The sequence below is a fragment of the Astyanax mexicanus genome, chromosome 16 (genome assembly GCF_023375975.1).
Source record: "Astyanax mexicanus isolate ESR-SI-001 chromosome 16, AstMex3_surface, whole genome shotgun sequence".
Taxonomy (NCBI): Eukaryota; Metazoa; Chordata; class Actinopteri; order Characiformes; family Acestrorhamphidae; genus Astyanax; species Astyanax mexicanus.
This window is the reverse complement of record NC_064423.1, coordinates 39,831,570-39,845,044: the sequence shown is the minus strand read 5'-3', so window position 1 is coordinate 39,845,044 and position 13,475 is coordinate 39,831,570. Positions and strand designations below refer to the sequence as shown.

At 39.6% G+C, this 13,475-nt stretch overlaps 1 protein-coding gene across 7 annotated transcripts in view; it reads right to left on the bottom strand.

The window, feature by feature from the left end:
* sox6 (SRY-box transcription factor 6) overlaps nucleotides 1-13,475 on the bottom strand; it is a 356,852-nt gene that overhangs the window by 96,506 nt on the left and 246,871 nt on the right. The gene's annotated exons all lie outside the window — the stretch shown is intronic.

The window sequence follows — 13,475 nt, the reverse complement described above, 5'->3', positions numbered from 1 at the left end:
ATTTGTCTGAAGTTTGAATATCAAACAAAATGAAACATTTGTCCAAAAATACAGAACAAAATGTAACATTTGTCTGAAGTTTGAATATCAAACAAAATGTAACATTTGTCTGAAGTTTGAATATCAAACAAAATGTAACATTTGTCTGAAGTTTGAATATCAAACAAAATGTAACATTTGTCTGAAGTTTGAATATCAAACAAAATGAAACATTGGTCTGAAGTTTTAATACAGAACAAAATGAAATATTTGTCTGAAGTATGAACTTCAAACACAATGATACATTTGGTTTAAGTTCCAATTTCAAAGAAAATGAAACATTGGTCTGAAGTTAAATTACCGAACAAAATTAAACCTTTGTGTAAAGTTTAAATACCGAACAAAATGAAACATTTGTCTGAAGTTTGAATATCGAATAAAATTAAAATGTATTTGAAGTCTCAATATTGAACAAAATGAAACATTAGTCTGAAGTTTAACCATCAAACTAAATGAAACATTAGTTGATTAAAATGAAACATTGGTCTGAAATTTTAATACTGAACAACATTAAACATTTGTCTGAAGTTTGAATATCGAACAAAATAAAACATTTGTCCAAAAACACAGAACAACATGTGAACAAAACTAAACATTAGTCTAAAAATATTGAACAAAATAAAACATTTGGCTAAAATACGAAAAAAAAATGAAACATTAAGACTGAAATTTTAATATCGAACAAAATGAAACATTTGGCTAAAGTTCAAATATGGAACAAAATGAAACATAAGTCGAATGTTTTATAACAAACAAAATGAAACATTTCTCTGTAATGTGAAATATTTGGCTAAAGTTTGAATACTGAATATGTTTGGTCCCCTTTTTTTCACTACTGCATGAGTTAAATAGCCTAAATGTATTTTGTCTTGCTTTTTAAACTGAACAGTCATTAAATTATATTAATTAGGAGCAAAAACTGCAGATTAATTTGACAATTTGAGACAGAGGCCAAAAGTGAAACTGCTCTCATTTGTTACCATGTGAAAAACAGCTCATAAAGTTTAAAATCTTAAGAGCCTGAACTACAAAACTTCTCAAAGTGGATCAGCAGAGCGATAGAAGCCAAACAGGTGAGGTTCTCCTGGCTGATCACGCCGGCTGTTCTCTGGAACAGCACACACTCGGGAGCGAGCGATCAGCCTGCCAGCAGCTCTGACGGACAGGAAAAGACCCTCGCAGATATACAGCGGCTGTCTCATCATTTTGGGAGATCATTTATACCGACGATAAAAGCTGAAGCGGTTCTGTAATTTACAGCAGCTGCTTTCAGAGCTGAGACCAGTGGAAGGAGCTCTAAAGCTCAGAGCCGCTTGAGATATTTCATTTTTTAATGCCGGGGTCGGCGTGGGCTTTTACGCTGCTCCGCTAAACTGTCTAAACTGTCTAAACGAGCAAATTCTGTGTTCTGTTATTAACCTTCAACATCCTCACTCAACAGCCTCCATCTTTCTCAACGTGGAGAGATACTGCATCACCCATGAGGACAAAGGAAGGTGTTGTGGTGCTGGTTTGTATTGAGTGGATCATCAAATGGAGCAGCAGTGCTGCTGGAGTTCTTAAACACTGTATTCTACCACTCACTAGAACAGGGGTGTCAAACTCATTTTGGCCGAGGGCCACATTGGCATATTGGCTGTCCTCCGAGGGCCAGATGTAACTTATAAATGTAATAAAATGTAACCAAATGTAATATATGTAAATGAATGTAATTACTCCTTAATGTTAAATAACTCTCAATATATTATTTATTCAAATATTACAGTTGCATGGAAAAAATGTTTGCTTGTTGCTCTATTAACATAAATCCTTTTAATTTGTCATGTCATGAAATCCAAAAACTCCATCAATCAAGAACCAAACTATTCAAGTGAATAGAAATGACATCAAGTTATAATAACTTTGAAATTATTAACTGAAATAAGGCTTAATAAATATAAAATCAAAAATTGTGAGCTGTTAAGAACATAGCATTTCCTCAGATTTAGCAGTTCCTCATCCAACCACTAGTGGGAGCTGCAGCAGCAGCACCACAAGTCCGCAGTCTTTACTGAGTCAGAGCTAAAGCCCAGCCACGGGCTACAGGGCTCAGCTCAGCCAGTCTGGAGCGTTTTTAAAATTTTTAAGTTCTTCTGTGTATGAAATAAAGATTTTTGTAACCGAATAATACAGCTCTCTACAGTTCATCTTTCAGCCCAATCAGCTAACAGCAGCCGTTTAGAGCATGAGTCACTGCTGGGATTACATTATAAACAGGTCAGTTATCGCGCTGCTAACCTCAGGATGTTTATAACTACGGAGTTTAGTGGACACACCACGGCTGCAAGGTTAGACTGTTGAAGGCTACTGAAGACTATTAAAGGCTATTGGAGGTTATTGAAAGGGTTATTGAGGGCAGAAATCAGTAAAGGCTGGTTAGATAAGTGATTCACGTCCTCGTACTTTGCTGCGGTGAAACTGCGACTAGCGCTGTCCCAGTGATGTTTATTAACGTCATTAAAACAGATTTTGTCAGGTATTGTCTTATAAATATTTACACAGAACTTATATCTCTCATAAAAAGCGTTTATTTTGGTCAGTAACACTCTTCGTAACACAAAAGGCATACCGGTCTTTCGCCTTGAAGCACAGCCGTCCGTCTGCATCAACTTCTCTTTTTCTGGACATTATGGGATAAACATTTATATGTCTCAATTCCACCCGCGAAGTTACACCTTCCCTCCGGCAGGGTTTCCACATCAATGACTACACTGCCGTGTAGTGGCAGTAAGCCGTAACTTTGCGGGTAATACAATCGACAAGCATTGTGGGAAATGTATTTTTTTGTCAAAGAACGCTTCTGACTTATTTATTATAGACACTAAGATCTTACAAGCTCTCGCGGGCCACATAAAAAGACGTGGCGGGCCACATTTGGCCCGCGGGCCTTGTGTTTGACACATGTGCACTAGAATATATATTGGTATATTGGACATACTAATTAAATTACTAAGTTGCCACTGTTGCTTTTTTAATTGATATGTTTTAACTGCTTATCAATGTTTTTTAAGGCATTTACAACTTAATCAATAACAAGTACTAAGTAGTAATAATCTAATTTATAAATAATTTATAAATCCTTTATAAAGGTAGTCTTATTTTAAAGTGGTACCATATAATGAATAATCATAAAATTTGCTCTTTCCTGAACTTCATTTCTTCTTTTTGAAATCAATATTTTTTGCCTGAATACAAAGCGAACAGTTCATTTCCTCCAAACCTGCAGATTTTTGGTTGATTCCTGTTAATAATTCATGATCTGGAATTATTAATTAAGTAGAGAGTAGAGAGAAAACAGAGAGAGGCAGCTTCTCAAAGTGTTTCTGTAGGAGATTTCCAAGCTTTACATTTTCAGAATGTACAAAACAAGGCATTTTAAGGGGTTAAAAACTCCAGCAGCACTGCTGCATGCAACTATAGGACTACTATAGTTGTAAAAGTTTCTGATCGATAAAAGATTGATAAGATTGTGGTCATAATGTTATGCCCTATGCCGTAACCTGTGTATATTTTGCTATAACATCTCAGAAAGCCATGCGTTTTCTCAGAGCATCGGCCGGGTCCAATCTAGCTGTCACCCCTCGCTTCCTGAGCTGCGGGTGATCGGCTGCAGCCGCGCTACCGTGGGCCTCGGAGACTTAACGCCGTCACGGCCCCGGGCCACCTCGGGGGATCGGAGTGGAGAACAGGGTTAATAAAGGTCGGCCCCCCAAAATAAACATGTTACAGAGCATTTCACCATTCAAGACCCTTTAAAATCCACTCGCAATAAAAAACGGGTCTGGGTGCAATTACCGCCGTGGCATTGGGGCATGAAATCAACCTGCAGCTCAGCGTCACCACTTTTTTACTTTACGTTCTTTTTTTTTTTTTTTTTTTTCGTTCTCGCTGAGGTCTGCGTACGATCTCCATTCGCGCCACCCCCCCATTACCACCCAATCACCATCCCCCTTACACCCCAGCAACAACCCACCACCGCCAAAGCCTGGTTCAGCAGGGTCGGTCCCTCGGTGCTTAACAAGTGTTCAGGTCCACTTTATCGATTTTAGCCAACGAGAAGTTCGTCTAAGCAGAAAAAAAAAGAAAGAGAAACAACTCTACTTTTCTGTTTACGAGGCTTTTAAACTCCGCGAACGCATGAAACATTGTGCCAGCGCGAGAGACCTGTGGGTAAAGTGGTTTTCTTGGTGTTCTGGGTTTTCTCTGATGTGAAAAGTACTTTTTAAAAATGTGCTGAATGAGAAAGAGCAATGGGGTCCCGGTGAACGACCTCAAGAATCAGAAAGTCTTTTATGTTTGCAGTATTTAAGTGCAAATTGCAAAAAACGCAGACTTTACTTGCAACACTTCGCTCTGTAAAAGTCAGTCACGCTGAAATATCCACACTGAAGAATTTCCCGCATATTAATCAGAAACTTAAACATATTAAAAAGTCGTGCTTTTCACAGTTCTAAGCATGTAAACGAGCCTCTTTAGGAGGGTCATTAAGGTCAGTCGCTTACATAATTGGCGTTAACCTAATTCACACTGCCGTCGCAAAACGAATCAGTCCTAAGCTCTGATATTACACTGAACAGCTGCTCTCAGAGTGGAACCAACACGACAAAACTTCTCGCCAATATGTCATCCCCGTTACTCCCGCCACTCTGAAAACGAACTCAATGTTACGGATGTTACGCCCGTCCACACACAGACACCTGGTCCCTCAAAACGTTATACGTCTTCACTTGGAGTTTCCTTTAAGTTTGTGGAGTTTTATTTATTATCCAAATCATTAAATGTTAAACGTACATCATGGAATATGCATTATTTTAGCTAAATAATGTTGCTTTGTGGATGAACTCTTTGTTGTTTGAACAATTCATGATAAATTAACCAATTCTAATGGTCTAATATGATTAAATAAAATAATACTGCTCGTTATATTTATGTACTGAAATAAATAAGTTACCATTTCATAGATACGACAGTTTAATTTCCCAGGGAAAGTAAAGAACACTATACTGAACAGATTTAAACACTAAAGAAACATAGACCATTTCGGTCTGCTGGTTGAGAACCGCAAACAGTGCAAAGCAGGACAAGCCAGCAGACTTCGTCTGAAGGAGGGATCTGAAGCTATTGTCCGTGGCAAGTCAGCAGACGAGGGAAATTCCTTCAAAGTACTATCAAATATTTTTTAGCATGTGTGGTAATTTCTAATGCCAATGGGGTCACACTTAGCTACAGCTTATTATTTGCATAAAAGTGACAGAGCCCTTAAATGGCTCATTCTGAAAGACACTGAAACTGATAAAAATAGAGCTGGTGAGATCTCTTTATCTTTATGCAAGAGTGATTTTGTGTAAACAAACATGTTTACACACATTTTGCTCCAAAACATGTTTTGTATAGACCATAGACCCATTGTAACTTGTGTAAAAAGACGTGCAATATGTCGTAAATGGAACGTAACAACTAATATACTACTGGCAACTACTTTTAGGCCTGGCTTAAAACCATGGGCACACTGGTCAACCTTCAAGGGCTTTGTGCACATAAGGTAGATGTTTCTTTATACTGTATTTATACTATATTATGTCTATTATGTACTTATTAACCATTTGCATTTTTGTACATTACATTCTTTTCTATAACAGCACCACTTTAGACTTTTTTTTTAGACTTTAGATCTAGTCTTAAAGTTCTGTTTTACCTATAATGACACGTTGAATTGAATTCCTACCGTTTCAGAAAGGAACAACAAGGGATTGCGAGCATTAAGAGGGCATGGCATTATAAGGGTAGGGAAAATAAAAGGGGAAGGATAAATCGGCCTCAGTTTGAGCTCTTGTGATTTGCAGTAATGAGGTCTTTACATTAAAGTTTAATTTACACACGCCACGTCAGTGAGAGGCAAATCAAATCAGGGGGCTTCAAAGTGGGGACTAATAGAGGAGGTTAGCTTTCAAGCCTGTCAATTAATGAATGGCGGGCGAGCTGAGCAGACAATGCGGGTATAGATTTAAAGATTATCACTGGCAATTTGCTTTGACTGCTGATGGACGGAGAATGGAATTAAGTGGCTGCACTTAGACAGGCAGATTTTTGGTAAATTGCATATCAGGCGGCGTATAAAGACTTTCTTTCTATCTATTTGAATCTGTCTCTGTCTCTTTTTTTATTCTATTTTTTTTCTCCTCTCTCGTCCGTCATTTCTCAAAATCTTGCATGTGTGTGTGTGCTGTGTTTGTAGCATTAGCATTTGCGTGGCATCATGGTGGCATCCTCCACCATCCTCCAGCCCCTCCACCTCGCCAGCCCCCCTCCCGCCGTATGGCTCCCCCATTCCGCCGGGTTGCCAAGCCTGCGCCTGGCTGTCCGCGGCATTAGCATTGCCAGTGTGATCTTCAGGAGTGCGTAAGAATGGGGCAGAGCAGATGTGAGTAGCGAGCGTTTGGCGCCCGTGCCCCCTGCGCGCACCTCGTAAACGCGCCCCCATTGTAACCCTGGGCCAGCTTGGCTCTTTGTCTTCGCCCGACCTGAGCGCGGGGATCGCCGTTTCTTGCCATCTGCCCCCAAAGCTTCATTAAAGATACATGAAGGAGCCCTCCCCGCGGCCATACGAGGAACAGGTGCCATTGTTTGTCCCTGAAGACCTGGTGCAGGGGATGTAACTCACAGTACTTGAGGACGAGCATCTGTAGCAATCAGTCAGGATGAAGAGCTGGAGCTGGAGCCGGTGCCAGAGCCAGGCTGCCCTGATCTAAACCCCCCCGTCTCCTCTAATACACCCAATCCAACACCCCCACCCTCCACCGCCACCCTCGCCAACCTCAACATCCTCATCCACCGCCTTAGTCTTGTCCAACTCTGCATGTAGAGTGCTGAAGGAATCCGTAAGCGATGGATTTCCTGCGTCTTTAGAGATGACACTCAGAAATAAACTGACAGGAATGAAACTTGGTGGGTAGTCAAGCCAGACTTTCATAGTAGCAACAGTCCGAATGGCGAGTGCCACTTCAGTCTTGGCACAACCAATGAATGAATCAATGAATCAATGAATCAGAAAAGAGTTCTAATATCACTATATATAAAAAAAAAAAAACGCATAGAACTATCTGGGTAGTTTTTGTTGAGAACCTCAACAGACAGTACACAGCAAGATCAGCCAGCAGACTTCTTCTGAGGGAGGGATCTGTACCTGCTGTCTTTGGCAAGTCAGCAGATGAGGTAGAGGGAGATGTCAGTACTTTCAAATAATCTTTTGTGCTCGGATATTGTAGTTAAGCATGAACTTGCCTGTTCATATTGTGCCATTCATTTGGATAAAAGTGTCAAAGCCCTTAAATGTCTCATTTTGAAAGGGACTAAAACTGGATAAGAAAATAGAGCTGGTGAGATGGAGGCAAGATTAATTTTTTGTTGTCATGCATCAAATCACTTGTCCAAAGAGCCTGGTGTCATGGTAAATTTTACAGAGATGCAGATTTCATTTTCCAGCAGGACTTGGCACACTGCCACACTGCCAAAAGAACAAATTAGTCTTATATAATATTGTAATTTTGGGGTTTTCATTGGCTGTAAGCCATAATCTTCAACAATAAAATAAATAAATGCTTAAAATAGATCACGCTCTGTCTAATACATCTATATAATATACTGAAATAAAGTAAGTTTTCAAACTAGAGATACTATACCATGACCATACATCAGCAGACCTATCACTGATTGTAAATTTGTGAAGGATGCTATTAGACGAAAAATTAACACTATATTTGATGCAAAATCTGCAGGAACTCCATTAGGAACCTTCACAACTGTCATAATAAAGCTCAATAAATACTACTCAATCAAAAATACTATTTTTTAATCTTCAATCTGTAATAGAATTGCAGTGAGACAGTGAGAGAGAGAAATACTACAGGACTAAGGTCCAATACATTATCGTTTTCAAAGCGGATGATGAAGTCCACAGCGCTATGAAGCTACAATCCGTCTCCCTGTCAGAAACACACAACACTGTGTGGAGGTGGGGGGGCGTAACCGCTGTCAGCTGTTCTGGGAACAGGACTTACAGCTTGCTTTCTATTAAGTCAGAATCAGCTGAGGATGTAGGTTGACTGTGGGTGGGTGAGGGGCTGCTGCTGCTGCTGCTGGTGGTGGTGGTGGTGGTGGTGGTGGTGGTGGTCCTTGAGTAAATAGGGAGCTATGGATTAATCGATGTTGTTAGTGGAACTGTTGACATCAGCACTTAGATTTAGTAATGGTTTACAACAGCAGCTAATCCTGAGGTCAGACAGCACACTCTCAGAACATGGGCCAGGCAGGGATTACTACTAGACCCAGCAGAATCAGAGCGTCCAGAATATCGTCAGCGCTGGCCAGCGAAAAACTGTTTATATACTCTAGATTTTATTGTGTCAGCGTTTTATTTTATTCTAATCGACTTCCAATGAAGGTTGGAAATATTAAAAAGAATGGACCAATAATGGCCCATTAACATATACAGCTTTTGATTTTACCAAATTGAAAAGCTCTGGAATATAATAAAGAGGAAGATGGATGATCACAAACCATCAAACCACCAAACTGATCTGCTTGAATTTTTGCACCAGGAGTAAAGGTATAAATTTATCCAAAAGCAGTGTGTAAGACTGGTGGAGGAGAACATGATGCCAAGATGCATGGAAATTGATTCCTGAACGCTTAACGCTTTAAATATGAATATGAACTTTGAAGATCCTTTGCATCATTTGAGGTCTGAAAGCTCTGCGTCTTTTTTTTTTCAGCCATTTCTCTTTTTTTTTTTACTTATAAATGCTCTAAATGACAATATATTTTTTTTGGAATTTGGGAGAAATGTTGACTGTAGTTTATAGAATAAAACATAGAATAAAACAATGTTATTTTTACTCAAACATATACCTATAAACAGCTAAATCTGAAAAAAATTGATTCAGAAACTGAAGTGGTCTCTTAATTTTTGAGCCATTTGGATGCTCCCCCCTTACTGTGACATCAAAATAAGGAAACCTGCATAGACTCCACCCCTTACTCGTCAACCCCCATCAGAGCCCAACCCACTAGGTCAGGTAAAGAAATGCCATTTCGGATTATGGTGGTTCAGAACTTTAGCCAACAGACTTCTTCTGAGGGAGGGATCTATACCTACTGTCCATTTTAAAACACTCTTAAATATGAGCTTGTTCGAGTTTTGGCATTTATTCGCATAAAAATGTCCAAGCCCTTTAATGGCTCGTTCTGAAAGGAGTGATTTTGTGCAAAAAGAACTTCACGAACATGTTTTTTTATAGCCTTTTAAAGCTTCCCAAAGGTATTTTAATGATGTGATTTGTTATGACGGCGACAATATGTACGTCTCTTGGTTGTATATGCATGCACGAGTGTGTAAGTGTGTATGTGTCCGTATGTGTGTGTGCTCTCGCGCTGTAGCGCTCAGCCGTCACACACACGGATGGGAAATGGAGATGTACAAGCCATTACGGTGCTCAATAGGGCCCCTGTCAGCACCCATGCTCCTCACTGTCGTTTAAGAGGGCCGGGGCTCCGCGGCGCTGCCCGTCCCCCGGCGCCCTCCGACACGAAAACACGGCCTGATCTGCGGCAAACATTACTGCAGGACATCGGGCCGAACGCTCCTGCTTTAAAACCCAAACCGGCGGGGAGGGGGGGTGGGATGATGGTGGGGGAAGGTGATGGGGGTGGGGTGGAGTTGTTTTAACATGTCCAAAACGCTTTTCAACGTTGACAAGATAAGATAGAGGACGCGGAGTAGAGCGAAACCTTTCCTCGCCCACCCTCTCCCTTTCTCTTTTGAGTTCGGAGCTGTTGAAAATGACGCGAGTTGCGCCAACCACCCAACAAACAAACACACACACACAATCACATATTGGTTGGTTGGTTGGCATGCTGCAGGTTAAATATTACATGCCACTCAAAATGCCAGGCTGCCTAGTTGGAAAAAAAAGAGAGAAACCAGCAAACAAAAAGAGAGAAAGGCTGCTGCATGACTTCCTGTACTGTGTGTTACATTGTTGCCCACATTTCCAACCAATTCCAGCCATTTTCTTTGATATCAGAGGCTTGAAGGTACAAAGTAGCACTTAAACGTAGCCCACTGCCTCTTTCCTCACCTTTTGTCGAGGCATTACAGTGAGTGCTGCCAAGTACAAAGAAAAGAGACACAAAAAAAGATTGGAAACAGCCAAAAAAGCCTTTCACTGCCACAACTATCGGTATCATACTATTATACTACTGTATTCCACTGTAGATTTGCTGTTTTAATTTTACATACCCTATACAGTACCTGTATACAGCCAAAAGTTCATACATAGTAAATTAATATTAAAGTGATCTATCAGACTATGAAAGAACCCATCAGGAATCATGTAGTAACATTAAATTGCTAAACAGACCAAAATCAGCTAAAAGGTAACTCTGATGAACTAGGACGGTCCTGATGAGTGCCAGTTTCATCACAGTGACTACAACCTGAGGATACTTTCAAAGTTCTTTGAAAGTTCTTCCTTTACTTAGTAAAGTAGTTCCTGCTTCTCATAATATGAATTAGAACATCACTACTCTACCTGTTTACAACACAACTTTTGTATTAATCTACAATAGAGACAATTTTATGTACAGTAAGCATAGATTTCCAGATTTCCACTAAGGCTGGGTGCAGCAGCAATAGCATTAGCAGTGTGGTTAGCGCTAGTAAATGCCACCTCACAGCACTACACTGAGGAACCCTGAGTGTCCCGTTAAACCAGGACGATATCAGCTAGCGGTTCTTCCCACATTTTGCTGTTTGATACACTTGCCTATGAACAGCAAAATAATTCGTGTTGTGGTCAGTGGCAAATGCTAATGCTGCTCCAGCAGTGCTAGCTCGGGTTAGCAGCAGGCTACAGGCCAAAAATACACCCCTCTGAAATGCAAATGAGCTAGCGCTTAGTGTTATAGTATAGCAATACTGTAGGCAAGCTCTAGAGCAGGGGTCGGCAATTAAGTTTGGCCACGGGTCAGATACTTCCAAAGCCATATTTAAAAAAATAAATAAATCTGTTTTGGAAAATGAAGTGTAATAGGATACAGGAGTGCTACAGACTAGTAGCTCTCCAGCCCAGAGGGTTGTTGAACCCAATTACAGAAAAGTGATCTCAACGGGCGGAAAAACGAGAACAGGCAGAAACTAAAGTCTCGCCGAGCACGACAGAGAGACAGGGGAGGTGAGTAAACAAAAGCTCTCCAGAGAAGCATTTCACTATTAATTATTTTTCATTATCGTTCATTATAGTTCAATCAACCTCAAGAGATTGCAACAGCGTGTGGACGAGTGTCGTCCTGCTGAAACTGTGAATCGGAGCGTACATTCAGAAAAAAAGCAAGAAGTTAGGATCGCAGGTTGCAGGACCCTATTTTTAATGTATCGTTTGCTTGTAAAAATTCCTGTAATTAAGATCAAAGGTATGTACAAGATCATAAAAAATGACATCACTATTTCCTTTGATATCGCAGATTTGAAGCTACAAAGTAGCACTTAAACGCCGCCTAATTTCTCACCTGTTGTCAAAGTATTACCACAAGAGCTATGAAGTACAAAGTCCTGCAAAAAAAAAAAAAAAACAGGATTTACAGAAAAAAAAGGAAAGAGAGAAAAAGAAAGGCCTTTGAGTGCGGCGGCGGCTGCTGCTGCTGTAAGCCAGCTCCAGGCTACCTCAGCCTGAACGGCTGTGAATGAAAACCACCTTAGGGGATCCATTTTAAGGCTGAGCGATTCCAGAGGAGCTGGCAACCGAGCTCAATCTGCGCGGCGAGCGCCAACGGCGTGAACTCCACACCCGCTACTGTACGAACTTTCTGGAAGCTCACCAGGAGTGAGGGAAGGGGGGGAGGGAGGGCGAGAGACATAGATAATAACAGAGAAAAAGAAAGAAAGAAAGAAAGAGAGAGAATGCCTATTTATACAGAATTTAGTTACAATCCAGAGAGCCATGAAAGCCCATAATCCTCCAACTCATTTACCAGATAGCTCACACTACTTTACACTATACAGTTTGTTACTGCAGCTTACTGTATGCAATCAAACCCTCACAGCAATGTTCCAAAATCTAGCATAAAGCGTTCCCTGTGATGTAGGGACAGTTACTCCAACAAATGCAGTATACATTTAATTTGACACTTTGAGGCGTATTATGCAACACTAGTAAGGAACAGCGGTGTCGCCATGTTTTCCTTCTTATTCAGCTGGTAGGTTAACTAAGTTAAGTAAAGTAAAGCTAAGTAAAGTCAAGTAAACAAAACTGTAATTCTCAAAAAATATTTTTTTCTTTTAAACGAGTCAAACGAGTGCTGGATGTTAAGCTACACAGATTTCTCTCCTGAAAACTGTTTATTTGGGTGAGTAAAGCACTTTTGTTTATTTACAGGAAGCTTAGATTTCCAGATTTCCACTAGGGCTGGGTTCAGCAGCATTAGCATTAGTGGCTAAATGGTAAATGTGCAGACTACAGTCTGATATACTCGCCTCTGAACGGTGAAAGAGCTAGCGTTTAGTGCTGTGGTTAGCAGCTAATGCTAATGCTAATTGTTTTTAGCAGTAGGCTACAGGCTGATAATACTCACCTCTGAATAGTGAAAGAGCTAGCACTTAGCGTTGTGTGTGCTTACAGTAAAGTAAGCACACACATATATATTAAATATATATATTTAGTTTAATATATTAAAATATATTTATTTTATGTTTATTTTATATTTTTTATATTTCATATTCTATATTTGCAATTAATGTTAATAGGAATACCCCTATTACTACTGATTCAGATATTCCTGTAGAGGAATTCATTACTGCACGTTTATTTTAGATCTTATATCTTCATACTGTTATATAGCCTATATCTCATCCTAATTATGATATTTTTGTTTGCTTTTTGATTATTATTCTTTGCTCTTACTGTAATTGTGCTGCTGTAATAAATGACTTTAGATCGATCTATCTATCCATCCATCCATCCATGTTTGTTACTGGGAAAATGGCAAATAATTAAAAAAAAAAAACTTTTAAAAAGTCTTTAAAAGTATTAAATTTTTTTTTTTTCCATACCTACAGATGATTCAGTTGTCTGATTTAGTTATTTAGTATTTAAGTTTTTTGGATTATTAATAATTTAGTTAGTTTAAGCTGAAATTATAAGAATTATATATAAAAAACACAACATTTATTATAGAAAATATTATTGTATGACCCTGTTCTTTTAAAAACGAGTAGTAAAATCATTTTTCTCTACACAATAAGATCATTCTTTGTGCAGATGATGTATAAAAGCTGGGTCTCTCAGTGGGTCTGGGCTGTTATCAGTGTGGTAGATATATTATGTAGGGCTGGTAGCTGCTGT